Source organism: Chroicocephalus ridibundus, chromosome 2 (genome assembly GCF_963924245.1).
Source record: "Chroicocephalus ridibundus chromosome 2, bChrRid1.1, whole genome shotgun sequence".
In the NCBI taxonomy this organism is placed as follows: Eukaryota; Metazoa; Chordata; class Aves; order Charadriiformes; family Laridae; genus Chroicocephalus; species Chroicocephalus ridibundus.
Window position 1 is genome coordinate 18,861,268 of NC_086285.1, and position 19,840 is coordinate 18,881,107.

At 40.8% G+C, this 19,840-nt stretch overlaps 1 protein-coding gene across 3 annotated transcripts in view; it reads right to left on the reverse strand.

Moving 5' to 3' along the window:
• APBB1IP (amyloid beta precursor protein binding family B member 1 interacting protein) overlaps nt 1–12,889 on the reverse strand; it is a 66,999-nt gene extending 54,110 nt beyond the window's left edge. Inside the window, exon 1 of one of the 3 annotated variants that reach the window (XM_063324622.1) lies at nt 5,046–5,165. The gene's annotated coding sequence lies outside the window, so the exon portion shown is untranslated. Of the gene's footprint in view, nt 1–5,045; nt 5,166–12,880 lie in introns of those variants that run through there. The other 2 variants (XM_063324621.1, XM_063324620.1) reach the window with 2 other exon arrangements.
• Between the last annotated feature and the right edge of the window lie 6,951 nt (nt 12,890–19,840).

Consider the following 19,840-nt stretch of genomic DNA (forward strand, 5'->3'; position numbering starts at 1 on the left):
AAAATATGGAGCTGCAGTTCATATTGACAAGTACCTCATCAGCGCTTAAATAATACTGAATAATTTAATGTTTTCCTGTTTTCTGATTTAGGAGAACAAAATATCTGCTGAGGGAATCTTATCAGCTCTAGCCATTTGTATGTTTTTGTGTTTTTTTTTTTAAAGTACTGGCTAGATCTACTTTCAGGAAAAAGTCTTCATACTGGTTCCTTTGACAAACTGAAATCCTGCTTTGTATATTTTTCCAGAATAGAAATATAAAAATGGCAAAAAAATTATTCTTGGGTTACAACCAGGACACCTTAACAAGAGGAGGAGTAAGAACTGTCTAAAAAAGGAAAAAAACCCAACAACTAAGAACCCTCTTCAGTATTTAGCAAAACAGAAAGGCAAGATAACTGAATACTGGATTATACAACACTTCCACTAAATTATGGGATTTCTACAGGTTGTAGTAAATTGAGAGCTTTTTTCCTTGCAATTATTTCCTTGCATCATCACCAGACTGATGAAGCCATGTTGTCACCATTGCCTCTACTGGTATCTTTTTTTTTTCTTTTTAATTTTTATTGTTTGCATTTAGGAAGACAAAATTATCATAATCACCAAATACCCTGAAAATATTTTTATATTAAAACACACTGAAAGGTCTCTTAAATTAATATGAAAACTCTCCAATTTCATCAGGGATTTTGTCAAGAACTAGAAAAGCAGAAGATAGTAAAATGAGTCTTTTACAGTTCATGTACTGTAAAAGAGTGTCCATCCACTCTCCTCCTTTGACTCCTCCTCACAATCATTTTCATTTATTTTATTTGATTGCCACAGTGGGAACAAATAGACAAAACAATATGCAGATTATTGGAATTATCCCATTCAAGAAAGATGTTGCTACATTTAGGACCAGCAAATTCTTTTGACTTTTATAAATAGCCTTGAACTTATTCAAAACAGAAACTCAAAGTGAAACCTGCAGGTGTAGGAACTATTATTAACAAAAAAGGGGAAAAGATTTACCGAAGTCCCCAAAAGAATATTGAGTTTCATACTCAGTCCTGCTCTATATCCACTAAACAGTAACTTTTCTGTCAGGTTTTTCTGTATATGTTACTAATACTAGTACTCTTATAATCACTATTAACTACAATATACTGAAGAGATAAAAAATGCAATAGTTTTGTGATGTTTCACACGTTATGCATAAGATTTTAAGCAGAGAAAAAGTCAGAATTAAAATAAAAAGAGGAAACTGCGGTTATTAAGAATAAACATGTTAAGCAGGGAGCTGTGGGAAGGCATTTCTGTGAAACCTAAGCTATTTTTAATGTGATTGATTTTCAGATTGATGTCTTCTAGAGGACTTTTTGAAGAAACACCAAGCATAGAGGCAAAGGTATTCCTTGTCTTCTATTTCCCCAAAATTTCAAATTCTCAAATCTTCATTGAGCTCTCATGAAAACCTCTCTTTTTTCTTTGAATACTCCCACATTTCTCATACTATCTAAAGGGTTGAGGTATTTTCTCTTCAGCTTGCTATTCTAACCATCAAATCTCACTATTTAGTTTATGCATATTAAACTCTCACAGGTTTATATAATAAATATTGACTCATTGTACTTTGACTCATTGTATTCTGACTCATTGATACATTTATTCGTCCCACCATTTACCAGAAGTCCCCCAGACTTCCTAGACCTATTACCCTTTCACCTTCCCAATTTCAGATTTAGCAGCCTTTTTGCTGATAAAAATAATTTAAATAAAAATTAAGAGACGTGAATAACAAAACTCTTGTACTTTATTGTACATCTTTGTATTTCAGCTCACACAGGGCAAAATGATGGTTTCTGTGTATTGGTTCCTACTTCTTACCTGTTAGCATCTGTCGTTTCTCCACTTTGTTGCCATTTCCAAAGACCTACTTGCATCCATTCAGGTGCCCCTGTGAAGGGGCCTGCAGCCATTTCCTCTTTACAAGAACCAGCCCTGCTGCCCTGGATGACAATACAAAACTCCTGTGCTCTAAACTTGGCAACAGCCCACACAAAACTTCTTCCCCCTCCTAAATACCTACTGCATATATACCTTTACTTTGAAATTGAGATGGAAATTTCTACATTTTTTGAGCTATGGGCTAGGGAGTTGGAATTAAGTTATCTGACTTCCAACACCAGAGAAGTTTGGCAGATGCACATAAAGAAAGCTAGCCCACAGAGATGGACAGGAAACAGCCCCTGGTCCAACTTGTCGCACTTGCATGAGCGAAGTCCTTTGCTGACAGTGAACACTGTTTTCCCATGGGGATGGTCCAGTATTCAAGGGCATCAAAGATAAACACTGACTGAGAAATTTCTTGCTCAGATGCAAGAATGGAGAAGCAGTCCTCGCACTCAGTCTCAAGGTACACAATCTTACCTGGGTTAAGTAGAACCTCACCTATGTTATTTAGTGCCATGCACTGACAGGTGGAGCATGAATGGCCTTTCATGGTCTATCATACAAAGTCTGTAATCAGGATACAATTTCTGCATGGTTGCATACATTTTGATTTGTTAAGATACTAGAGAGAATAATAAAACAACTTTATTTTTTTAAGAATGAATAAAGTTTTGTGATTTGCACACTTATAAGACAACAGCACTATGTCTATGAACAATACATAGGAAATGCAATTGTCTGATAGAATCATTATCACTTGGCAGGAAGCTAACAGAATGAGTGGTGAAACAATGGCACAGAATTCACCCTGCTTAAAAAATAAACTATTAAAAAATATCATGAAAGCTGACAGGGTAATCATACGGTGTAGCTCAAAAAAACCCAGGCATGGTACTATACTAAGCAGGGTTTGAACTGTTAGTGCCTGATGATACCTCTGAGAGTTACTGAAAGCCAGTCCCTCTCAACAGGAAGAGTGGTCTAAGTCACATGGTAACGAGGCTTCTGCACTTGCAATCTGAAAACAAGCTCAAAGCCCTTGTGCAATACTGAACAGGAAACACCAACAGTGTCGCACAGGAGATTACCATCTCTGCAACTCGGTCTCAGTTGAGTTGATGCAGTTTAATCAACCTAAGGGCTACAAACAGAAAAGGAATGAGGAACAGCATGCTATCAGTAGAACAAAAACAGAGAGCGGATTCATGCTACAAGCAGTATTGGGGAACCAGTCCACTTAGTGATCTGATGTACAGTTATGGACACATTCATTAAATTCAAAGCACTGTTGTTAAACTGTTACATATGCAAATAGCAAGGACAAAAATACGTGAAGTATATTTTTACAAGTCACACAAAAAGACCAAAAGCACACCTCCACCTCCTAGTCCCTGCACTACAGTGCGTAAATGTCAGAGTATCGAGTCCACCAAAATGAACGCAAGCTGTTTGACTATCCAGATGGCCACTACCGGCACTGCAACCTCCTGCTAAGATATAACCAGTTTTCTTACAATGATTTTTACAGTTAGCTGTCAAAAAAAATCCTGACTACTCAAGTGTCTCTTATCCACTTAAGTGAGGGAGGATGGAAGTTCCGTAACCAGCTATTGCATCATGGGTAGTAAAAAGTCCCTAACAGACATTTAGGTCAATTTTTATGAAGTAGAATACAAGAATATCTATCTCTGCATAATTCAGCCTAGAAGAATAATCCAATTAGTTACTAATTCTAGTAGGTTCTAAGAAAGGAAAATGAAGTTTTGGACTAATAAAGGAGAAATGGCAGGTGCTCCCAAGCTTTTAAAATCACAATCAGATCTGGCAATTAGTACGTTCCAAAGACTTCTCTCTTTCTTACCTACATAAGATGACCTTGCATCACATAACTCTCTTCTGTTTTAATACTAAGTCATATTTTGAAAAGGATGGGTCAAAAGCTATTAGACTGTTTCCAGCACTGCACTTTCCCAACATTCATAAGCGTGGCATTTTCCAAGAAAAAGCTTGCACACATAGATAACTCTGAAAGCAGTTTCTTACTCACATCACCTATTCTTCTGGGAAATCTGGTCTGCCAATGACTGTAGGCTTATCTGCAGCTGAAATTACATTGCATATTTATCTCAGGGATGGGTGTGACATGTCAGAACTCCACTCGTGATGGAATGACAGCGACTCACTAAAACACTAGGGGCTGCAGAAAGGCTGATACAATTGCGAAGTATCCTTCCTAGTTTAAAAGTAAGTTGCATTTGACTTTGGATTAAAACAAAACCGGCAGATAAGTACAATAATGTGAGAGAATCCTTTTCTAATGTTAACGTCGTGCACTAGAGCATCTTCAGGTGACTATGCCACAAAAAACACTTCACAGCATTTTACATTGATTGCTCCAGAGACATTTTTACATATGCTGTGGAACCGATTTTGACTCCAGTTGCCTTGTTCTCTTGTATCACATTGCTCATAATCTGTCTAGCAAGACTAAAGGCACACTCGATAGTTAAGCTTATTACTAACTCCAGAATCATCCATCCAGATATACACACAAACATCTTTAGATAAGAGCACCCCAAACTCACAGATCCTACTTCTATTTCACAGAAATTGTACATTTATACAATTAAATCTCTTGAAAGCTTGAACCCTTTTTTGCTGTTTTGGAAATTCACAGTTGTGGAAATTCACACTCACTTGTATTACAGGAACAAGTCTGCAACTAGGACTCAATTTGGAAGAAGTCTTTATTAGTCCAAAAGACACAAATTTCATAGACCTGAAAGCTACGCTGCAGCACTTTGATGACAACAACAGTTGTATTTTACCCTCGTTTTGCTAAGATGGTAATGATAATTTAAACACCGCAGGAACTCCTATGCACGAGTACAGCAACTGAGCACAAGTACACCACCATCTTTTTCAGTGATATATATTTGAGTACTTCCTTCTCCACTGGCAAGAGAGAGACAGAGTTTTGGTATGTTTGTAAAGCACCACGGGACACTGAGTCTGAGGCCATCCTTCAGATGACGCTGCCTCAGCACCCATCGCCTCTGTGCTCCCCAGCCTCCCCCCCTCCCCCATGTACTGCCCCAAACACGTACTGTCGTCTTTATCCCACTGGCTGAGAGCGGTGTTTGGGAGAAGCAGCTGTGGGTCCCGTTCTTAGGGTGAGGCAGGATGGCAAGATTATCTAATGGTCCTGGAGGCTCAGTTAAGAGAGAGACTGAGAGCAACGATGGACTACCTAAAAGCTTATGCGCAGTGTGTCGGGAGGAAGTTACTCAAGGCCAGAGGAGGAATTAGCAAAGAGCTCTCGTGCTAAGATGAGGGAGAACAGGAAGAATATTTAACTAGCCAGTGACAGGCAGCGTATGCTATTGCTATGGAAAAGGGGTGTAAAGGGATACGGCATGCGGGCTGTGTGCAAGGCAGCTCATTCACCAAGCTCCTCTCCAGAATCACTCTCAGGCAACAGACACAGAGCCTGGATCCCGGGTTCCAGAAAATGTATCCCAAATGTAATCGAGCAGCTGGGGACTGTGAATTAAAAGGACCTTATGGAAGGGGAAAAAGAAACCTCAGTGTGAAGCACAAACTCAGGAAGGAGAAAGCTGGGGAGCTATTTCTGTGTACCAGAACTTCACTTTGTAATCTTCTGTCAGCTCCCAAAGGGGACTGCTTTTATGGAGCTCGAAAGCAGTGCCATTTCTGTTCATTTTTATATAGTAACCTCCCAACAGACAATGTGCTTCAGCCTGTCCTGTGGGCCTAAGAACATTATAGAAATACTGTACGGCTACAGACTCGATCATCATCTTTTTCCTTTGCCACAGAATTATTTACTGCAGAATGGTCCAGTTTGGGGGACTTTCTCCCCATGAGCCATACAGGCAGCACAAACTCTGTGTAGAATGAAATGGTAGAAGGAACATATTTCCAGTCCTACATCTTCACACAGATTGGCAGAAGAAACAATTCCCTATTCTGTGCCAGATTACTGGCACACAGGAACAAGATCTCCATTCCCCCGACTTACCTTCTCCCGGGAAAGGCAGAAATCCAGATGGAAGTGTGTCCCCTGAGCTGGATTCAGCTCAAGAATGAACAGCTGATCTAGGCTAATTCATCTTGGGTTGATAATATGTCTACTTCAGCTCTACTCAGGTATAAACAACTGCAGACATACATGCGACCAGAAAATACAAACCTCAGTTCTACATTCCTCCCAGTCCCTACCTTGAAGGGAGAGCAAAATAGTGGGAGAGTCACGTTAAGTTTGAGCAGCACAAATTTGTTCTATTTCCACATTCCTTCCCATAATCTATAGTTTGCTGATGTTGATGTAACATTTTCCTTCCCGTTTTTTCCAGTTACCCAACATTGCTATGCGGAACTTACATGACAACAAAAGACTTGTACTTAAAATTGTCAGCAAACGAGAATAGTATGATTATTAATAATTTTTGGATCCAGCAGAATTCTCAGCCTAACTCTACCCTGAAATGGAGCAGATGGGCTATAAGCATTTCATTCTCATTTGCTACTTTTGAACTATTCGTAGAATTCCCTATCCTCAGGTCACTGAGCTATGGGAAGTGTGTCTTGTGTCTCTCTACTAAATGAAGATTTTGGTATTTAGCTTCACAAAATCCATAAGGTAGGCTGATCCCCCATGAATAAACTGTCTAACAAGCAGAACACGGTAGACAAGGAAGCCCACAGGTGAGAGAGGAAGGCATACAGGGATTCACAATGGGGGAAAATCCTTCCCCTCCCAAATTCCCTACAGAATCAAAAGATGTTCAGGGTGGAATAATGAAAATAATAGCACAAACTTAGGAAGAGGAAAAAAGGAATGAAAAATTACAGTAGAAAATTTAAGTGCAGGTGCTGCTACATTGAATAATCAATGGTTCACCTTTTCCAACACTCACTCCCTCCCACAAGGGGCCATTAGAGGTAAGTGCAAGATGTGCTCTAAGGGTCCATGACAGAACTGTCTACCCATACAAATAACTTATTCCAAGGCCCTAGTCATTGGCAAAAGCTCTAAGTCACCATTTTATCTCTTATAATCACAAGGTTTTATTACTGACAGCAATGCAAAAATTTTATTGAACCCTTTTGTTTGTCTTACATACAGTTTGTGTATTAAAATCACATGAAATAAGTAATGCTTTAGTATGAATTTATAGGTATCCCAACGAAGTACAGTGCTCAGTACCATAGAGTGTGGTAGAAAATTTAAATGAAGATTTTTTTCTAAACCTTTTTCTCAGCTTTTCTACTGACTGAAGAGTCAGGTACAATTTCAAGGGCCATTATTAACTTTCCACATACAAAAGCTATTTATTTCAGTCTATATAACGCACAGTGATCACAAACATGTCATAATGAGTATGTTGCAAATGAAGATCTGCAAGGAAAGTGGAAGCCTGGAGTCACCACAGATGAAGTGTTATATGGTATGGCTGTGGCTGCTTTAGCCACAGCACAGCAAGCCCTGAACCACACAAAGGAAAGAGTTATGGGAAGAAAACGCAGCAAGAGGAGAACAACCTCGTGACATTTCCAGTGTAAATCTTCCATTTCTGTAAGGTTTTCCATGAGAAGGAAATACCACTGCCTCCCTCTCTTTTTTCCTTAACACATTGAGGGGGGGTGGAACAACTGATCTGGTCAGAGATAGCAACTCCATCATGACACAGGGGAGACAAAGGACGTCAATCTAGTGACAGATATGAAAGGCTTTGCTGAATTTCATGGAAGAACACGGCCCCCATGGGACAAAACTGCAGTTAAATTTATGCTGAATCCCTTCCTAGGACTGGCACCCAAATCCACTGGATCATTTGTATTTGCTCTCTCAAACATTAGGTCTGCCAGCTTCCCCTCAGGCATGAGGATGTGGTCACCAAAGTACAAAACTAAGCTGTAACCACAACAAGTATTTGGGAATGTTATCTGTGTTCATGTTTTTAGCATGTATTCTCACTTGCTCAGGGTTATCTCACCAACTTAGGCCCTCCAAGTCACATGTACAGCAGATCTTCCAAATATAAAATTTCATCAAAAAGCACAGAGAACAGCAATATAGACTTGACCGTTATTTAAATAATTATTTTTTTTTAAATTTGCAATCAGAGGCAAAAAATCACATCAACTTGCAAAACTGCTTTTTTGACTGACACATCCGTCTTATTTCTGTGCTTCAATGAAATTCCCATAGCAAGTGAGAGAATGGGGGCCTCTGGTACTGTTAGAAAGTACTATAAAAACTTCAGAAGTATATAAAAATATTGTTCTGAAGCAGAAGAAAAGTAATCACGTGTCTGCAGTTTGTGCTACCTGAAGATACTGTGAGAGTACCAAAACGGCTCAACTAAGGCCACCAAGGAGCAAGTTTTTGCTTGCTGCGCATGTGGACTTGATGCCAGCAGGTAAGTGACAATTCTGTAGAGCTTGCCCGCCCTCTTGGTGAGCTGCCTTGTAGGCAGGCACATTATTTTGCCTGAAACTGGGAACTCAGAAGGTCATTTGCAATTCTTATCAGCAAAAGCATCAGGTGAGCGCCTCTCTGATTTTGGCTTCTCGATGTTCTGTCTATGCTTGATGGACTAGCAATGATACTAGAAGCAGATTTGCTCCCCATACTTTCTCCCTCATAGGTATGGGTACAATGACAAAATTTTAACCCAGATTTTTATTATATCAGTTGGATTGTCTGAGGACAACTGAGAACTTTCTGTTGTTAGTGATATCAGCTATGTAGGGTATGCCTATCACTGACAGCAGATACGCAGGGAGTTTCATCCTCTAGTATTAGTGTTACATTACATGTCACACTTTTACATCTGCTGCTTTAGATTACAAACAAATACAGAATGAAAGTAAAAATGGAAATGGACTGAGGAGAGGCATCCACTGCAAAACTTCTATCAGAAAGGTTACAGAAATGTTTCTGTATGCATTTTTAAACAGAGTGTTGTAGAAAAATTTGGTTCATATATACTGGACCTTCTTTTTCTTCTAGGATTCATAATGCACGGCTCCCCAAAATACTCCTAATAACTGTAACCCTAATTTATTTGAGCCTAAACTCATGGCATGTTGGATCAACGCTCAACAAGAAGAAACAGTGATGTGTGCAGGCTGATGTAGCTTCTAGTAGCAAAAATTCTGATAGCAAATAGCTAGCCACAGATCTAAAAGGTCACTTTACTGGAAGAAGGGCCTTGAAACTAATGAGAGGCTTAAACTTTTTAAATGGTCATTATCAAGCTAGTTTGTGAATTCCCACATTACAGTTGTAAGTCAAATCAAAGTAATTTGCGCTTCCTTTTCATTCACAGTCCAGGAGCAATACTATAAATTAATATTGAGGGATGGTGAGGAATACATGTTCATGTATGCTCACCTGAATGCTCAAAAATCTCCTACAGAAACTTAAGAAGAACACGGCACCCTAGCTTCTTTCTTTCACAATGCAACATTATTGTCTTCTAGACTGGCAGCTATACTATTAATATCTAGGGTAGCCATGAATCAACAGGCTGGATGATAAGGAAAGCTGCCTAAAATGCCTTGTCCAAGAGCAATTTTCCTATAACATGGATGACTCGTAATCATGAAAAGACATATGGTCAAGTTTCTATGACATCTGCGTCTGATCTTGTCATAGCCAGGCTCCTTTTAGCCAATTAAGCAAAAGAAAGGCACTTTTCTAGAGCATGATTCATGGTAGCTGTCTAAAACTGGGCAGATGAACCAAGTTTTAGCAGTATCTACCTCTCTTCATTGACTGTAAAGGTGACTCAGAACATCAGGTGACTAACTAAAACGCTAATGTCTAAAGGTGGGTGAGGAGGATCCTGCCTATAAAGTCTAAGAAGTGCTTTAGAAGGTCTGCATGAATGCAAGTTACCATTGTCACTAGAGAACTTCCAAAAGAAAGAAGCTAAAGCTTCTATTTTGCTGAAGGCAAATAAGAGAGCTTATTTTCACTTTCACCCCAAATCAGCACCTGACCATGTGAAGTCATCAACACAGCAGGTGAGATGGGCCTACAACAAAACAAGTCGAGACGTACCGAAATGAAAGGTGAAAAAAAGGTCTGTGGGAAAGAGAAGCACACATAGTTTGCAGAGAGGGCAGAAAAGGACAGGGGCCTTGCAATCTGAATGATACGCAGGAAAACCAAATTCAGACACGTTCCTGTAAAGCCACCTCGGAAACATAAACACTCTTTCAAGAAAATCCACGTTCCCAAACTTCTTCTAAAAGGACAGATGTTCATGAATCTGCAAACAAGACAGGTCCTCTCTTGAACAAGGCCACCCCTCCTCTCAGCTCCAGCAGTACTCCAGACTGGTAGTTTTCTCAAGACATTTTGTAGGGCCAAAGATGGAATAGCTGATCCCTCCATCCACCGGTTGCCCAAGTCCTACCCTCTGCCTTCACCACATACTGCAGACAAAGAGAAGGAAAGGTTTCTGCCTCTTGTTCTGCTCACTGCTGTTAAGACATTTCTTCTAATAGGAAAGGTGGCAACACAGCAAAAGCAAAATCTTAGTGGGTTGGGTAAATTCTTTACTCCCTAAGAAATCTCGGGCTGCAGCACTGAGTTAAGCTATTACAACATCCAGCAGGCCCCTCTGTTTATACTGTTACCTCCTTTGTGCAAATTGTTACCCTCCCAAATGTGTTAAGTCTCTAAAGCTTTACAAGTTAGAAGATCAAGTTTTACAGCCTGATTCATAGGTGCATGAGTTATAGTGTGTGATCTAGTAGGCACTGCTCAAGTATAGTGAGAATCAAAACTTTGATCTGTAAAAATCAAACTTAGCTGGAATAAATACATTTGATAACAAAATAAACCAGCACTTCAAAGCCATTATACCCTGCATTATACCCATCATCACACCCTATGTGAAGATACTGCACATCAAATAATCAAAGATTCCAGCATGAACAATTAAAACACAATTTACTCAGTAACTACTTTGAGCCTTCAGTCATATTTGCGTCCAAACACCAGAAGAGTCTGTAGTACACACAGGAGGTATTTAAAGAAGAAAGACAAGACACAGGGAAAGATGTGGAAAGACACAGGAAAAATACCCTTTCAGAGACAGTCTATTTTTCCAGTTATGTGTGTTCCCAGATAGATCAGAATTCTCCGAGAATACAAAACAAGGATCACTCAGCTATCTGTAATGCTACATTGATTAAACCTCTCAAAGACATTTGTAATCCATATTTCAAACCAAATTACCTCCATTTTTAAGCAATTCTTGCACAAAGCATGAAGTACAATTAAATGTAATAGTCTCCTTAGAAAGCCCACAGGGGAAAACACAACTGAACAGGTTCAGCAAAAAGTTAAACATTCTGGTTTAAATATAAAGTTTTAACCTAAATTCACATTCTTTACAAAGTTTCTAGAAAAAAACTCTGTAAAGTTAGTGAAAATGAATGAGCAGGAGCCTACATAGGTGGAGCCAGTCATCTAGCATAGCCCTCTGAAGCACTGGGCCTTACCTATTTGTCTCTAATGAAACAGGTGTACTAAATCAAGCCCTGGAAACACTACATTTACACCACTGTTGTGCAGCAGCAGGGCAATTAATTAACAGTGACATCAATAGAGTCATATGTAAAATGGGTATTTTTCAGAAGGGAGTCAGGAAAAAATGACAAAACATGCATGTCATACAATTCACAAAGGGAACTAGAATCAAAGAGGAAAATGACTGCCAAAATTCTGCAAACGGAAGTTTTGAGGGGGAGAGTCAAGCTGGAGCCACACTAATAACAGAATCAGAGTAATCTGGGGCAGGAAGGGACCTCAAAAAGTCAAGCTGTCCATCCCAGTTTGGTGGCACCCTGCATATTTTGTTTGTAGGCCGTATTCCTGCATCCAAATTTTTAATGACAGTTAAGACAGGCTGGATGAAACTTGCCTAAAGACCCCACCAGATACATCTTCCCAGTGCGACAATGAATAGATTTAATAACTTCTCTTTTGGCGCACAAGGGATTGAAAAACCACTCCAAGCTTGTGGAGACTGTATTTATGTTACTTCTTCATGGTATTCAGATGGGGGTATCATGAAGGATGGGTCTTCTCAAAGACTCACCTATTTCTTCCCTAAACCACGTGGCCAAATATACCACTAGCAGTGGTGTAAACTGTGCTCCTTGGCAGCTAGTACTGGCTGTTTTGCCACAACCACACCACTTTCTCACATGCTTAGTTTAAGATTGATAATTACCACACGCACGTGGTGTATTTTTTGGCCGCTTGCGCCAGGCAACTTGGTGGACTGCAGTTCCTCCTGCCCGCCTTCACCTCCCCAACACAGCCGCCCAAAGCCGGGTGTCACCCAGGATCCCACCCGCCTCACCAGGCTGCGGGGAAGCTTTTGCAATCCCGCCTTGAAAACGGATCAATCTCCTACTCGCCCCCTCAGGGCGCGGGCACAGTGAAGGTCTGACTCGGGTTAATCTGGCCAAAAGGATCGGCCAACACCGGGACCCAGCGCTAAATCCCGTTATCCCGTTTCAGCCCACCGAGGCCGCATTTGCCGTCGAAATGCTCCCTGCCCCGAGGGGGGAGGCCCGTGTGTGCGAGGCGACCCCCGCCACAGGCCTCCCGGGCGGCGAGGCGGCACGGCGGGGGCTGGCGCGCTCCCCTCTGCGGGCACCCGCGCTGCCGCCCCGGGCCGCCATCCTCCAGGGCGGTGCAGGGCAGCTCTCCCCACCCCGAGCACCGCCATTTGCCGGCATCCTTCCTCCCCACCGCGAGTGGGACACCCCCCGCCCCGCCACAGACGGGCGCCTCGCCCTTCCCGCGGCGGCCCCGTCGGGGTCCCCTGGGCTGGCGCGGGGAGCCCTTCGGCGGGCCGGCGCCTCCATCCCTCTGTGCCCGGCTTACCTTGGCGGGCGGGCGGGCGACGGGGGCCGCCGGCTCCCGGAGGCGCTGCGAACAGGGCGGTTCTGCGGCGCCCTTGCACGGCGGGAGCTCGCCCGCCCTCTGCCTGTGGTGCTGCCGGGCGCCCCACAGCGGGAGCCGCCCCGGTGCGGGCAGCGCCGCCCTCCGCCTTCGGCCCTGAGGGCAGCCCGCTCTCCGCGGCGTGAGACCCCCTTTGTGGGTGCAGCGGGAGCCGGACTCGCGCCCTGCGACGGCTTCGACTCGCCGCTCGACGCCCATCCGAGGGCTGTGGAGAGCCGCGGCGGCCGCCTCCCCGCAGCCTTAGGGGCAGCTGGGGTGTCCACAAAATGGAGCCTGCGGCTCGCCCTGCGGGGCCGGCATAGCTGGAGGCCCAGGCGAGAGGCTGTGGCCAGTGCGGAGGCAGCAGCCCTGCGGGGCAGCCCAGCCCTGCCTCCACTGCTGGGCAGCAACATCAGGTGCTCCCTGATTTTGAGACAGAAATATATTTCTTCCCCTACTCTGTTTGGTGACTCTACGTCTTATTTAAATAATGCTGCGGCAGGGCAGCAAATGGCTTTCATGGCATTTTTATGTCATTTTGTAGCATTGCAAAGTGCCACTTTGAGGTGTACTTACTGAGTAGAAATAATCTTATAACACTTAAAAAAATTCCATAAAAAGATGGGGAGAAAAAAAATAATCAGGGGTTTCCATATGAAGTTCAAAAGGCAAGTGTCAGTTAGAAAATTCAGTGCGGCCCTGGCGGCGTTAATGTCCTCAAGTTAAAAAGATGAGATTCTAAGTGCTGCAGGCGGCATGCAAATAGACCCCTCTCTTCATCTAAAATCCTATTTTTATTGTCCATAACTTTGCCAAACCAATGCGTTTAGCTAACTTTTTCTTAGATACCTAAGGCACTGACAGACAGTGAAGTGTAGTGAATGAAGGTGAAGTTGTCACCATCTCCTACTTCGGTTACTTTAGTTTAGAAAGATCATCAGGTAGTTTAGCTTAATCTTGTGTTTACAGGCTATTTATATTAAAACACCACATTTTGCTCCAAAGCAGCCAAGAAATCTCATGTTCTGTTCTACCAACGCTGCTGGAGATAAAATAATTATAGCAGAAGGATGGTAGCATTTTAAATTACCATCACGTTTTGCACAGCAAATATGTTTCAATGCTTTAAGGGGTAATTGCTTTGAAAAATTCCAGCTGAGACAGCTCAGCCATATTTAAGAATGCATTTAGGGAATAGTACATTGTTCTGCTCATGTTATTTAAAAAAGCCCAAGTTATTTCAATGAGAAGCTGGCTAAAATTTACCAGAGACTTTGTTGAGGTCATAGCTGCGTCTTTGGCCAGGCACATGAAAATACATCTAAATTTGGCAAACTTCTTAGCATTTGAAAAATCATGCACATAGCTAATAAACAGTCATTAGTTCAGCAGCTTGGGAATCTGACATTCCGTGGATACTGCATATTCTCTTTGCCGACACCTTTCTGTTGTTCCTTTTGGGATCATTATGGTGCCAAGGAAAGAGGTGATTTCAAAAGATCGATTGGCAATTAATTTTTTTTGTAATTATCCCAAAGTCAATTTTCAAATCAACACTTTGCAGTAAACACTTTGTGTGTATTAATGCAGTAAACACTTTGTGTGTATTAAAAGAATAGTATTTGATGGTGCATTTTGTTGTCAAAAAGTGTTATTTCACTTCTATATGTGACCTACCAGTAACATGGTCACACCCTGGTTTCACACTTATTTTGCTGTTGTTGAAATACATGACCAAGATACTCATTATGATAATGTGGAAAAGATCTGTTCTGCTTGTACAAATGAGCCTTTCTTTTCTCTCTATCTAGATTTGTTCCTGTCCTCTCTGAGTATCCTGAAATAAGGCTGAGAAAGTTGAATGGCAGTATTTTCCAGCTCTCTGTGTACCTGTCTGTAACGGATAGTCGTCATTCTCTCTAAGAGGAGTAGTGGAGTTGAGAATGGCACATCTCTAGAAAGCAAGGAGAAAATAATAGAAATCCCAGAAAAATTTTAATGCTATCTGAGAAGGTTTTGGGCTGCATTCAGGAGCACGAGCATTGTGCTCCAGTGGGATGGGTGGAGGCCATCATGTATTCATAAGGAAGAAATGTGGTAAGTGAAACATTGCAGCAGATATGGACTTGATTAACAGCATGTGTCCTGCTGTTAGAGAGAGAAAGTTTGGGGCAAGAGCAGGTGGAAATATGTAATGCTTCCTAATTTGTTTTCTCCTCTCTCAGCTAAAACGAATGTGCAGCAGAATCATTCCCCTGAATTCCAGCCCTCCATTCTGCGCTTCTCCAAAAACTTTTCTTTTTCTGATCAAAAGAAGAGACACGCACCCCACCCACGTTACAATCGTGTGTTTCACAGCAGTGGCATGACTCAAGATCTAACCCATGCGATTACAAATCGTTCTTTTCCTTTTCTTATCATGGGAGAGTAGATCACTGGGTAGATATGCTGTCATTATACACCCTCAGCTGCGGGGAGGGGGGGAGCTTTATTAACCTCCACAGCCCTTGCTGATTGCATTTCATTGAAATGTAAGTTTCTGTAAAGCAGCAGACAATTTAGAGTTAAAGCAGGACATCTAGTTTTGAAAGGGAACAAATAGATAGGTTTCTGGTGTCAAGAAACCAGCGTTTCATTGGCAAAAAAAGGTAGTGTTTTACCATATATGCATTCCCTTAAGTTTCATTGACATCACTGATAACGGCGTGACTTTAGAGAGTGACCTTTATTTCCTCTACAGGGTAAACGTGACACCACACTGACTAGAATCTTACCTGCCCTGAGTAATGCAGGATCAGCCCATAGCCCTCAGCGTTATGAATGGAAAGGGTGCAGATGTGTAAAATACTGCCAAGCCATTGTGCCACTGGCCAACAGTAAAAAAAAAAAAAAAGAAAATAAATATTAATCAATGTATTAATTAGATCTTTTGTTCTAGCAAAACTCATAAAATACAATTAAAAGGTTTGTTTGGGTTTTTTGTTATTTAAACAAAGCAACTTTGGGAATGATGGAAGAATGACAGTTTTGATCATAGAGGGCAAAGGCATAGATACAAGCTACAAAACAGGATAAAAAAGTATCAGTTTAAGGCAAGTGATATCTAAAGGATGGAGTATCCTCTTTTCAAGTAGTTAGTACCCTGCAGACACTGTGAAAATCTTTGGTACGGTGACTGGATGATCCTCTGGGGTACACTGGATAATTTCTTTCACCAACACACTGTTTTTTCCAGAAACCTTAAAGAGGTTGCAATTAGTGTGAAGTGAATTACAGCACCACATCAGACTGCAACGTCAGGGCGTTCTGGAAAAATTTGTATCTCTGTTTGGCATCTTCCTAGATTATAAGGCCAAAAGGAGAAAGTATAGGGATAAGCACTTAGCAACTATAGGTCTTTCTTATGCTCTTCCAATAAGAATTAATTCTATTTAAGGTTGGGGTGGTTTTTTTTTTTCATATTCCTTTGTGATTGCGCAATACTGTGGAAGACCTGTAAACTATAAAACTTCCTATGAGAAAGCCAGAAGGCTCTCATTTGAGATTTTATATGTAAGAAATTACCAAAAATAGCTTTTGAAAAATCACAGAAAACTGAATTTGAGTACAACTGCATTGAATACAGAAGCTAGTGAACAAGCACAGCACATATAATTCTTTAAAATTAGAACACATGAAAAAACAAAATCTCAACGTGCTGAAGAGCAGGTATGTGGCCAGATGAATTTCTTTCTGCCCATCTGTCCTTCCATCTTTTTGATGGCATCTTTCAGCGACTCAGAACTGAGAATACAATTTTTTCTCCGTAACTATTCATAGGAAAGCTTATTTACATTGGTTCTTACAGTGGAAAACCAAAAGCAAAACAAAACCCCAACCTGGAGGAAAAGCTGAAGAAGAGGTTCAAAGTCTATCTGAAAGTGTCAGCAGTGAACCTAGCAAATTCACACTTTTAACTGCAGGAAATTATGACAGAAGTACTTCTGAAAAGTTTATGATCAAAGCTTAGTTATTAAAGTTCTGTCCACTGTGATGATTTCAAGATGGTTTTCCACTTTTTTTTTTTCTTTGTGTATGGTAAGGCTTCAGGTTAGTCAGTGGCTTCCATTTCTACATGTAGAATATGTTCAGGCAACAATTTACGTGTCCAAGCTTTACACTGTTAAAATTTCAAAGGCCTTGATTCAAAAGCCGGAGATGCCTGAGGGAGCCTTTTTCCCTGGGTTCAATGAGTTTTAGATCAGAGCCTAAGTTTTCCAGCTCTCACATATACCACTCTGTGTACATCCATGTTTCTTGTGACTGTTTATGCATAGCGGATATATATCCCTTTCTGGTCTTCGAAAACATCTGTTCAAGTCAGACCACTTCACTGTGACAGCTGAGCATCTAACACAAATTGCAGCTGAGGTAGGAAAAACCTGACTACCACATCTTGTTTATTAGCTTTATTAATCTTATAATAAAATGAAATTGTCTGCACCCCTAAAAGGAAATGTGAATATTGTGAAATGGAATATTGAAATCTCATCTAACTTATTCAGAATGCTGCTTGTTATTAACTAGAAAATTGTAACCTGAGGGTCTTCATTTGAAAATGTCAGCATTTATTATTAACAGTATTTCTTTAGCTTTATAAGATAGGCTTTTAGCCATTGCTCAGAGCAATGTGTACAAAAATTAGCTTAATGAGAAGCATCATTTAAAAGTGGACATTTGATTTTATTAATGCTGTGTGTTAGATCTCACCTGTGTGACAAACTAAGCATGATATGAGCAAGGTTTTCTAGCTTCTTACTGAAGCAAATATAAAAGGCATTTGATGACAAAAGAAGATGGAATTACCTGGCTCCATTAATAGAAATAAATTAATGATGTATTTTACTTGGTTGAAGCTGTTCAACCCTTTCCTTACTCATTTCTTTCCTCTGTGATTTATTTCCCTATGCACTTTTTTTCCTGATTGTTAAAATTTTGTAAGCGTGATTTACACAGGTAGAATGTTCATTTACAGTTTCTTCCAAAGGTCAGCCTGTGTTAACTCATGCGAGAGCCAGCTCTGAAGTTGATCCTCTGATCACACCAGTGTTAAACTTTCCCCTTTGTTTGCTCCCTGTTGACTGTTTGGTTACATTCACATGAATATTAAAATTTACCCCATTGCCTGGAGGCCCACAACTATGTAATAGTAGTTGAAAAAAACTTCATAATTTTATTTTGAGATTTTTTTCCTGTTATTCAGGGTTCAAAATAAACCTGTATCACGCCCCCACAGACACACTCCCCTTCCCCTGTAATTTTCACAGTGTTTTACAGAAAGCTTTATGGAAATAACTGTCAGTATTTTTGGCTTGTTGGAAAGTATCCCCAAAATCTGAGTATGTATTTACTCATCTTTCCATCCCAGTGTGTAGTTTTCAAGTCCAAATGCTATGTTACATCTTTTTGCACATGCATTTGATTTTCTGTAGCTGCATGTTAATATCAGGCTGCAAAGTTCTCTGCTGTTTATAGTAAATATATCTGTCCCTTGGAGCATATGTATAGTGGATAGCATTTGGCCGGTTATAATGTGCAAATTACACACTGGTGAGGGTGAGGGATAGTACAAGGAAAGTAGTCCTATAAAGTAGCTGTATTTTCTTTTCTAATGTGAAGAAGTGAGAAGTGGAGGTTTTTCACAATCACTTGTTTCCCATTAGCATAAACACTGTCTGCAAGGAACTGATAGAAACCTTCAGAAATAGTCATCAGACCTATTTTTTTCTACAACAAAAGATCCTGATAGTTCCTGCAGGATAGGTTTTAGCTGTGGGGCCCTTACTGCTCATAAGGGGCCAAAGAAGGAAGCAGAACTTGCTTGAAGTCCTTGAACTAAATATGGAATCAGATGGGGAAAACTGATAGAGTTTCATCTTCTTGCCCCACCACAAAGGGAGGTGCATATGAAATTAACTTATGCATATGAAATCATCAGATGGAATTTGGGTACACAGACAGTCCTTTCTGGTAGGTCCCAATGAGCCAGACCAATTGATGTCATAGCAGTGCAAGTCTACAGAAAAGGTATACAGGACAACTGTTAAGCAAGTAAATATTCATCAATTTCCACCCTACCACAATCTTGTGTGGTGCATGCTAAAAGAAAAGCTACCTGCCAGAGCTGATCACACTGCAGTGGTGATCTCAGCTCATGCTTGATGGTTTACACTGCTGCTGATAAATAAGTGTAAGATTTCCAGGGAACTTTTTAATTTCACTTGAGTCCATAAATATTTGCCTCCATAAAATTATAGATTACCTGAAGGGTAGTACGTACCCTGCTCGGGTAATGTACAGCTGAGCTCTGAATATTACTATTAAGAATTTGGAGACATTGACCTTTCTATCCTTTCCTCTTCTACAGCTCTCCATGGCCTATAATTGGTGCTGTGAGCCAAGCAAGAGTCAACGTGAGACTCTCCTTCCACTGTGCAAAGAAATGACATCACCCCACCTGTGGCCAGTTGCATCACTTTTGCTCAAGACTAGCATCTCACATGATTCACAAGAGCATAAGACAATGAATGATTTACTGAGATAGATGTTGTAACCTAACAGTATTTTCCAGATGATGTTGACAATATAGTTTTCCATAAAATGCAAGTCAAAGATGAGCTGTATTTGAATTCAAAAAAACAAATAATATATAAAAGAGGAACTTGACAATAGCATTGTGCTTCCTTTTGTAGGGTTGTTTTTTTTCGAATTTTAGTAGGAGGAAGTGAATTGTCACTTCCTCTTCCATTTAATAACTTAAGTTTCTACACTGCACAGTTGCAATGTACGGTTTGTATTACTTTTAGAATATGGTTATAAAAATACTTCAAATACTGTCATATTTTCCTCATATGATGGTTTGAG